Source organism: Diospyros lotus, chromosome 14 (genome assembly GCF_014633365.1).
Source record: "Diospyros lotus cultivar Yz01 chromosome 14, ASM1463336v1, whole genome shotgun sequence".
Classification (NCBI taxonomy): Eukaryota; Viridiplantae; Streptophyta; class Magnoliopsida; order Ericales; family Ebenaceae; genus Diospyros; species Diospyros lotus.
In genome coordinates this window covers 12,425,336-12,432,381 of record NC_068351.1, presented here as the reverse complement: position 1 = coordinate 12,432,381, position 7,046 = coordinate 12,425,336, and positions in this window count along the sequence as shown.

Genomic DNA, 7,046 nt, shown 5'->3' with positions numbered 1-7,046 from the left:
CTGTATACCATGTGTACTCGGTACATGGGACTTGTAGTCTATTTACAGGTCTCCAATGCGTGCACAAAAGGGTAATATGGTCGTGGTTTCTCATTGATAGTACATCGCTTAGAAGGGAAAAAAGGGGCTTATCACATAGAAGGAACAGGGACAAGTGTGGCTTTTGGTTTCCTCCTTAGGATGCGAAGTTAATCTAGATGTTTTAAGTTGGATAACAAACAATTAGGTTGAATTAAGTATCTACCTTCTGTACTGAACAGGAACAATCCCTGCTTTGTAGTGAGCAATGCGTTGGAAAGCTGGCTGAGAAAGATCGAAGTGCCTCAAGGGAGGGTTGCACCACCCTCCAGCGTTGGCGGGGAGTCCATTATTCGGGGGGGCAGAAGTTTGTGGCAGTGACGATGATTGATGATCCTCCATTCTCACACCATTTGGCATCGTTGACGCATTTGATTTCGAAGCAAGCCCCGCAGCTGAGGCCATTTTTGAATAGAGCGGTGCTCAATGCATCTGTGCTTGTTCCATAGCTTTGCCTGTACGGGTATCCATACCCACAAGCTCCTCCTACAGCAGCAGCGGCGGCAGTAATCCATTTATTTGGATGAACAATGAATTGGTAATAGGACGGTGATAATAGTTTTCGGAGAAAGGGGTGGAACCCCGCATGCAGGAGGCAAAATGGTCATTCTCGCAACTCGTCGGCATGCGGAAGGATTCGCCCCCTAATTTTAGAAGAAAAAAACAATCATTATTGTTGCTAACAAGGAGACTTTCTTACCCACCCATTGTAGCAGAAGCGTCGCTGCCGCCATAGAAGGTGGCGTGGGCAGTGGACCATTCGCCACCTAAGCCGTGAACACTGTTTAGAAGTGGGAGGGACAAGCACAGCACAGCAGCCAAATTGCAATTAGGTCCAATTTTGCTCAAAAGAGAATGGATGTTTTCAGAGAAATGGTGTTGGATGGATAAACTTTTGTTTCTTAGGGAGCTGAGTGGAAGAAACAGGGGAGAGGGAGAGGCAGCGTGAGGATTTTGAATATATACAATAATGAATGATAAAAGAGAGTTGGACGTGTCGTTTTGGTATATGTTCTATTATTATTATATTCTCTTTCCCCTCCAATCCTAATCTTAGCTTAGCTTAGCTGTGTACGCTGTACAGTGTCCACCTAACCAAATACAACGATCCTTGATTAGCCCTAGCATGCACACCATCTTTACAGCTTAATACAACCAGGACTAGCAGCAGAAGAGTCACCATCATAATTAAGTTGCACTAAATTAATATAATCTATTATATCTTTTTTTTTTTCTATTTTTATCATATATATATATATATATATATGTGAGCGCGCGTGTATCCACTCAGATTGAGCCAGCCATGAATAATGATCGTCACTGCACATGAATGTCCAGCTGAGGCCGAGCTGGTCATGAGTCACGTCATGTAACTTACTGGGATACTGATTTTAGATACATTATAAGCTCCCGGAATGGATGCATGCATGCAAGCAAATCACCTATGGTTTGATATTGGTCGATGAAATCAAATGAATAGTTTTCTTTTCTTTTCTTTTGTTTTCTGTGCTTGCCCTTTGTCCATGGATGCAAAAAGAAGAATTAAATGACCACGCACTCTTTATTTGAACCAACGATACTACTCTTTTAAACGAATTTATTTAAAGTTCCTTAAATGATAATGGATCATTAATGATACACATAGTTGTAGATTTTCAAAGTTCATTTAAAAATAAAAATTTATAAATCATCAAATAGCACGGTCATGTTTGACATTAATTATAATTCATTTATAATTTTTTTTGATAATAATACTTTTTAGTTACATTTTATTAAAATACAAATAAAAAAATTAGGTACAATTAATGTAATAGCTTGGTCAGGCACCACTGAGGTGGTGGTCCAGTGGCTGAAAGTGCCCTTAGTGAGGGGAGGAGATCTTGGATTTGAGTTTTCTAACCTTAATAATGTTGTCTCCATTGAAGAAGTTAGGGTAACCCATCACCATTATTTTTTGGATTTGAGGAGTAATAAATGATGTTGCCATTGATGCCTGATAGAAATCACAAGTGTAGAAACAACAACTTGTGCCAATTTGGGACTTGGGATAATCGGTTTTACACAATTTTCGATACTCGTGTTCTTGATTACGTTAGAGAAAGTAAATTATAGATTAGGCTTTTGATCCTTATACATGACGATGATCGAATTTGTAACTCATTGGATTGATGCCACTACATTGCTCATTCAATTGCTGACTTATGTCCTAAAGGTGTGGCGATCTGGACTTGAGATTTAGTGTGAGCAATAATCCTTTTAACATGGTATATTGGTACATTATGCATTTGTTAGAGTAATTCAAAGACCAACCAATTAACAATGAATTATAACTAATATAAATTATTAATTTAAAAAAATAAAGGTTAATTATAATATAAAAATGACTAAAGGTAGAGTTTTTTCTTTGCTATCTAATAGAAATAAAGTTGCCACACAATTGTTGAGTAATTTTTAATCACTATTCTTCTCATATTTGTCTTCTTCTGGTAGCTCTAAGCAGAATAGCTCACAAAAACCACATTTTTGCAGTACTTAGATCAACTAAAAGAAAATTTAATTGAACAAGATTTTAAAAATTACTAAAAACATCTATTTATATCTTTTATTTTTTAATAATTACAGAATGCATTCCATTTTTACTAAATATTTAAATATTACATAATAATGTACTATTTTTCTTCTCTTAGTTATTTATGATTTTATTTTTTTCTTTTCAAAAATTGACCCACATATTATGTATGTATTTGAGAATGGGCAATCTTGAAAAACAAAATCAAATGCCATACCATCTGTGTAATTTCTATAAAATTGAGGGGTAAATTGCCCCACTCACATGTTCGTGGCTTCACTGTTACAATTTACAAACAGCTTTCTTGGTTCTGTTTTTTCAAATAAAATAAAAAATTTAACTGATTGTAACATCAAATCTGATGTTTGCATAATAGATATAATATTAATTAACATTATTTAGTTATGGAATAAAATGTATAGTATTTCTTATGTTTTAAAATATACATATTCTTAATACTAAATTTAAATTTAATGAGAAAATACCCAAAATACTAAATAAATTTTAAAGCAGTATAAAATATTTTTTAATTAAATTTGGAGCTATTTTTTAATCAATAAATTATACCAAGACATACAACAACTTAAAAAAAGAAACATGCGCACGTGCAGACAATCTTAACAAAAGAAAGGGTGAATAGGTTGATTTATTCTTAATGTTGGGCTATTTTTTAATTTTATCATGAGTTATGTTATTTGTACATCATTTATATATATTTTAAGCTATATAAGATACATAAATAACATAAATATCGCTCATCTCATTGCGCTTCACTACCTTGGGTGAGGGTATTTTAAACATTGGTACATCATTGTGTAGTCCAAGATATACACAATGATGCACCAATAACATTTTTCTTTTATCATATCTTGAGAATTATTTTAATTTATGTCTAATACTTTAAGATTGATTTTAATTATTACTATTTTGTCCAAGCATGTGTGCCCTCGCTGATGTGATTAGGAGAGAACAAAAATTTTGTTTACCTGAATTAATCGAACTGAATCGACCGAACTTGTCAATTTAGATAAAAAAATTTTTCCGTTGGTTTGGTTTAGTTAATTTTTTCAAGAAATTTGAGTGTTCGATTTTTTTGGTCGGAATAACCAAATTAACCGAACTGACCAAACTTTAAAATGACGTCATTTTTATGGTTATAAAATAACATTGTTTTTTGACTGGTCGCATGCAAATGCAGAAGAAAAAAAGAAAAAAAGAAGAAAGGAAGAAAGGAAGAAAGAAGAAGAGACTAGAGAGACTAAGAGAGTTCGAAACCTATAAGCTTGAATCGAAACCTTAACTGTCGAAAATCGCCTTTGTCGTCGGCTTTAACCGTTTGCCTTCCCTTTTGCTGTCAACTAACAACCATTGCTTTATTTTGCTCGTTGCGTACGGGCCTTTTCTGTTCAGCCATTTCCACGCCACTCAACTTCCTTTGTTCCTTCAAAGACTAGTCATCGTCCTCGTCAACCCTTCGTCCCCTTCATCGTTGGTCTTCGTCTCATTTGTTCTTGTCCCTTTCATTGTCGACCGATGGTTGTCATCCTCTTTTGCTAGTCACCTTTAGGCTTTTGGCCTCTTTTATGCCAGTTGACCATCCTTGTTTCTTCCTTGTTCCTTCGACAACCAATCGTTGTCCCCATCTCATATTTCATCCTTTTCGTTTCTTTCAGTGTTGGCCTTCGCCTCATTGATTGTCTTTCCCTTCTCTGACCTGTGACTCTGGACCAACCCTTTAGCAACCTACAGAAGTGAGTTTCAATTAGGTTAAGGTTTTAATTTTTCAATTATTTTGACTTTTGATATGGTTTTTTCTATTCTGTTTGTGTACTTGTCCGAGACTAATTTTTTCAAAATTTTTGTAGCAGGTTGATACAGTGATACCTACTTGATACAAAATAGCCTCAACGTCGTCATCTTGCAATGTTAGTAATTGATTCATGTTTTACATGTGTGTGTATGTATAATTTTATTTCTATATATACTTTTATAAAAATAGTTCAAAGAAGGCTATGTGGTAGCGAAATTCTCATTTGTGAGAAAGATATGAGAAGGGATAATAAAATATGTGGATCCATGACATGGGATATAAATCATATAATAGTGGATAAAGTCACACCCAACCCCCTCAACTTTCCCCGTTTAACCATTTTGCCCCTTAAACTTGAGGGAGACCTATTGGCCCCATCAACTTTTAATTTTGAACCTATATTAGACATATGGGTCAACGCGTGAGTTACACACTCGATTGAGGTGCGTGCAACACCATAATTTTTTTCTTCCTTATTCCCAGTCCTCCTTGTTATTGATGACTTCTCGCCATCCGCATGACATTTCGTCTTCTTCGCCACTGATCGACCTTAGTCTTTTTTTTTTGGTCGTCGACCAACCCCTAGTTTTCTCTTCCTCCATCGATGGTTGCTGCATTTCTCTCGCTCTCTGTCAGTGGTCGCAAACAGCGTATAAGGCGAGAGGCCAGTCGGTAGTTGCCTTCTTCATGCTGGTAGTTAGCTATGACATTGATTGGGGTCAGGAGGCCGTCGATAACAGCAGCTTAGAGTAGGCGAGCAAATCTGGGCCGATGACATAGGAAGCGAGTTGTCGATCAGTAGCTTGTCTTCCTCATGCTGGTGTTCGGCGACAACGTTGATTGGGGTTGGAGAGGCCAACAATAGTAGCGGTTAGGAGTGAGCAAGCAAATTTGGACTAGCGACATGGAAGGTGAGCGGTTGGTCAGTCTAACTGCGTAGGAGATGGGCAAGCAGCAACGTGACGACATGGGCTGTTGTCTTTCTCTTTCGTCATCAATAGAGAGGTGTGTGTTGGTGGAGGCTGCTGCACCCTCATCGATTATCTTTCGGCAACTGTCCGTCGTGTTGTACGTCGTCGACCTACTTCTTCTCTTGCAGCAGCGAGACGCATGAGACATTTTCATTAGCCTAGTCAATGTGGGGTCTATGTGAGATTGTGCATGTAATTCACATGCAATACTTTCTGGACTCAGGTATGTAATTGTTACAAAATTGATAGTTAAAGGACACAATAAGTTCAAAATTAAAAGTTGAGGGGGCAAATAAGTCCCTCCTTAAGTTTAAGGGACAAAATGGTTAAATGGGAAAAGTTGAGGGGCCATGTATGTCTTTAGCCAATAATAGTCTTACAAAGATATGGGATAAAGATGACTATTATAGAAGATAAAGATGACTATTATAGAAGATATGGGATAAAGATGATTAGAGAGTTAGTCAACCAAGTGGGTTAAGCCTTGTGATAATGATAAAGATGACTATGTTGATGCATGTATAGCATGTCACATATGTATTTAAGTGTACTTATCATAGCGCATAAGTATTCAAAATCTTACTTGAACCTAAACAGTGTTCTCTCTCAATAATCCAGAATAAAGAAAAAAGAAGAAAGGAAAAGGGCAAAATAGGATAAGACACAAATCAAATGAGAACAATAACAAAAAGACATTCAAACTTAGCAAAAGAAAAATGTAAATAAATTTTTTTCTCTATATTTCGTATTTATCCACCAAAGATAAGTCTATTATGTTCTCAAGGATCCTAAATGCCTGGGTTATTGTTTACCTGTTGCACAAAGAAGACAACCCCAAAGAGCATGCCAAGCCTTAGTTGAGTTCCTCTTGAAAAAGTAATAGATGTGAACATGATTAAATGCCCTCAGATATCATATTTTACCAGGTTAAATATGCCAATTATACCCCCAAGACAACAAAACCATATGAATAAGGCATGGCCAACAGCCAGCCCAACTTTGTTCGTTCCATACTTCTGCATGCACACTGAACAAAATTACAAGAAAAGTGACTGAAATCGTCATCACTTGATCTGCAATAAAAATAAAAAATAAAAAATAAAAAAGCAAAAAACTTATTAATATAAGAATTACAAGTATCTGAAAAAAATATGGCATCGCAGTTAGAAGATGAATTAGCATATTAAACATGGCAGGAAAATAGAAGCATAGCCTGCATCCCACCTTAAGTGAAGCCAATCCCAGCCTTTTAAGTGAAGCCAAAATCATAATTCAGGGAATGGCGCAAATGGTAAAGTTCTCAAGGTTTTTTTGAGAGTGGTGAGAGATCAACTCATGGTAGAGGTAGAAATACCTCATTTAGTAAGAATTGATCGCGTGTCCGTTTGGGAATATATAAGATTGAGATTGCATTCAATTTACCCAAAAGTCGAATCAAGGAGAAAAGCCGATCTACTCTTAAATTAGGCGGGTGAAGACTAGACACTTGGGTTATTAAAAAACAAAAACCATCATCCCATATTTGGATTTAGGTAGTAATCTAGGAACAAAATTTCATTTTTGCTTTTTTTGAAACAACCAAAACATTTTCGATTCCTTAGAGAAAGTGAAACCTTGT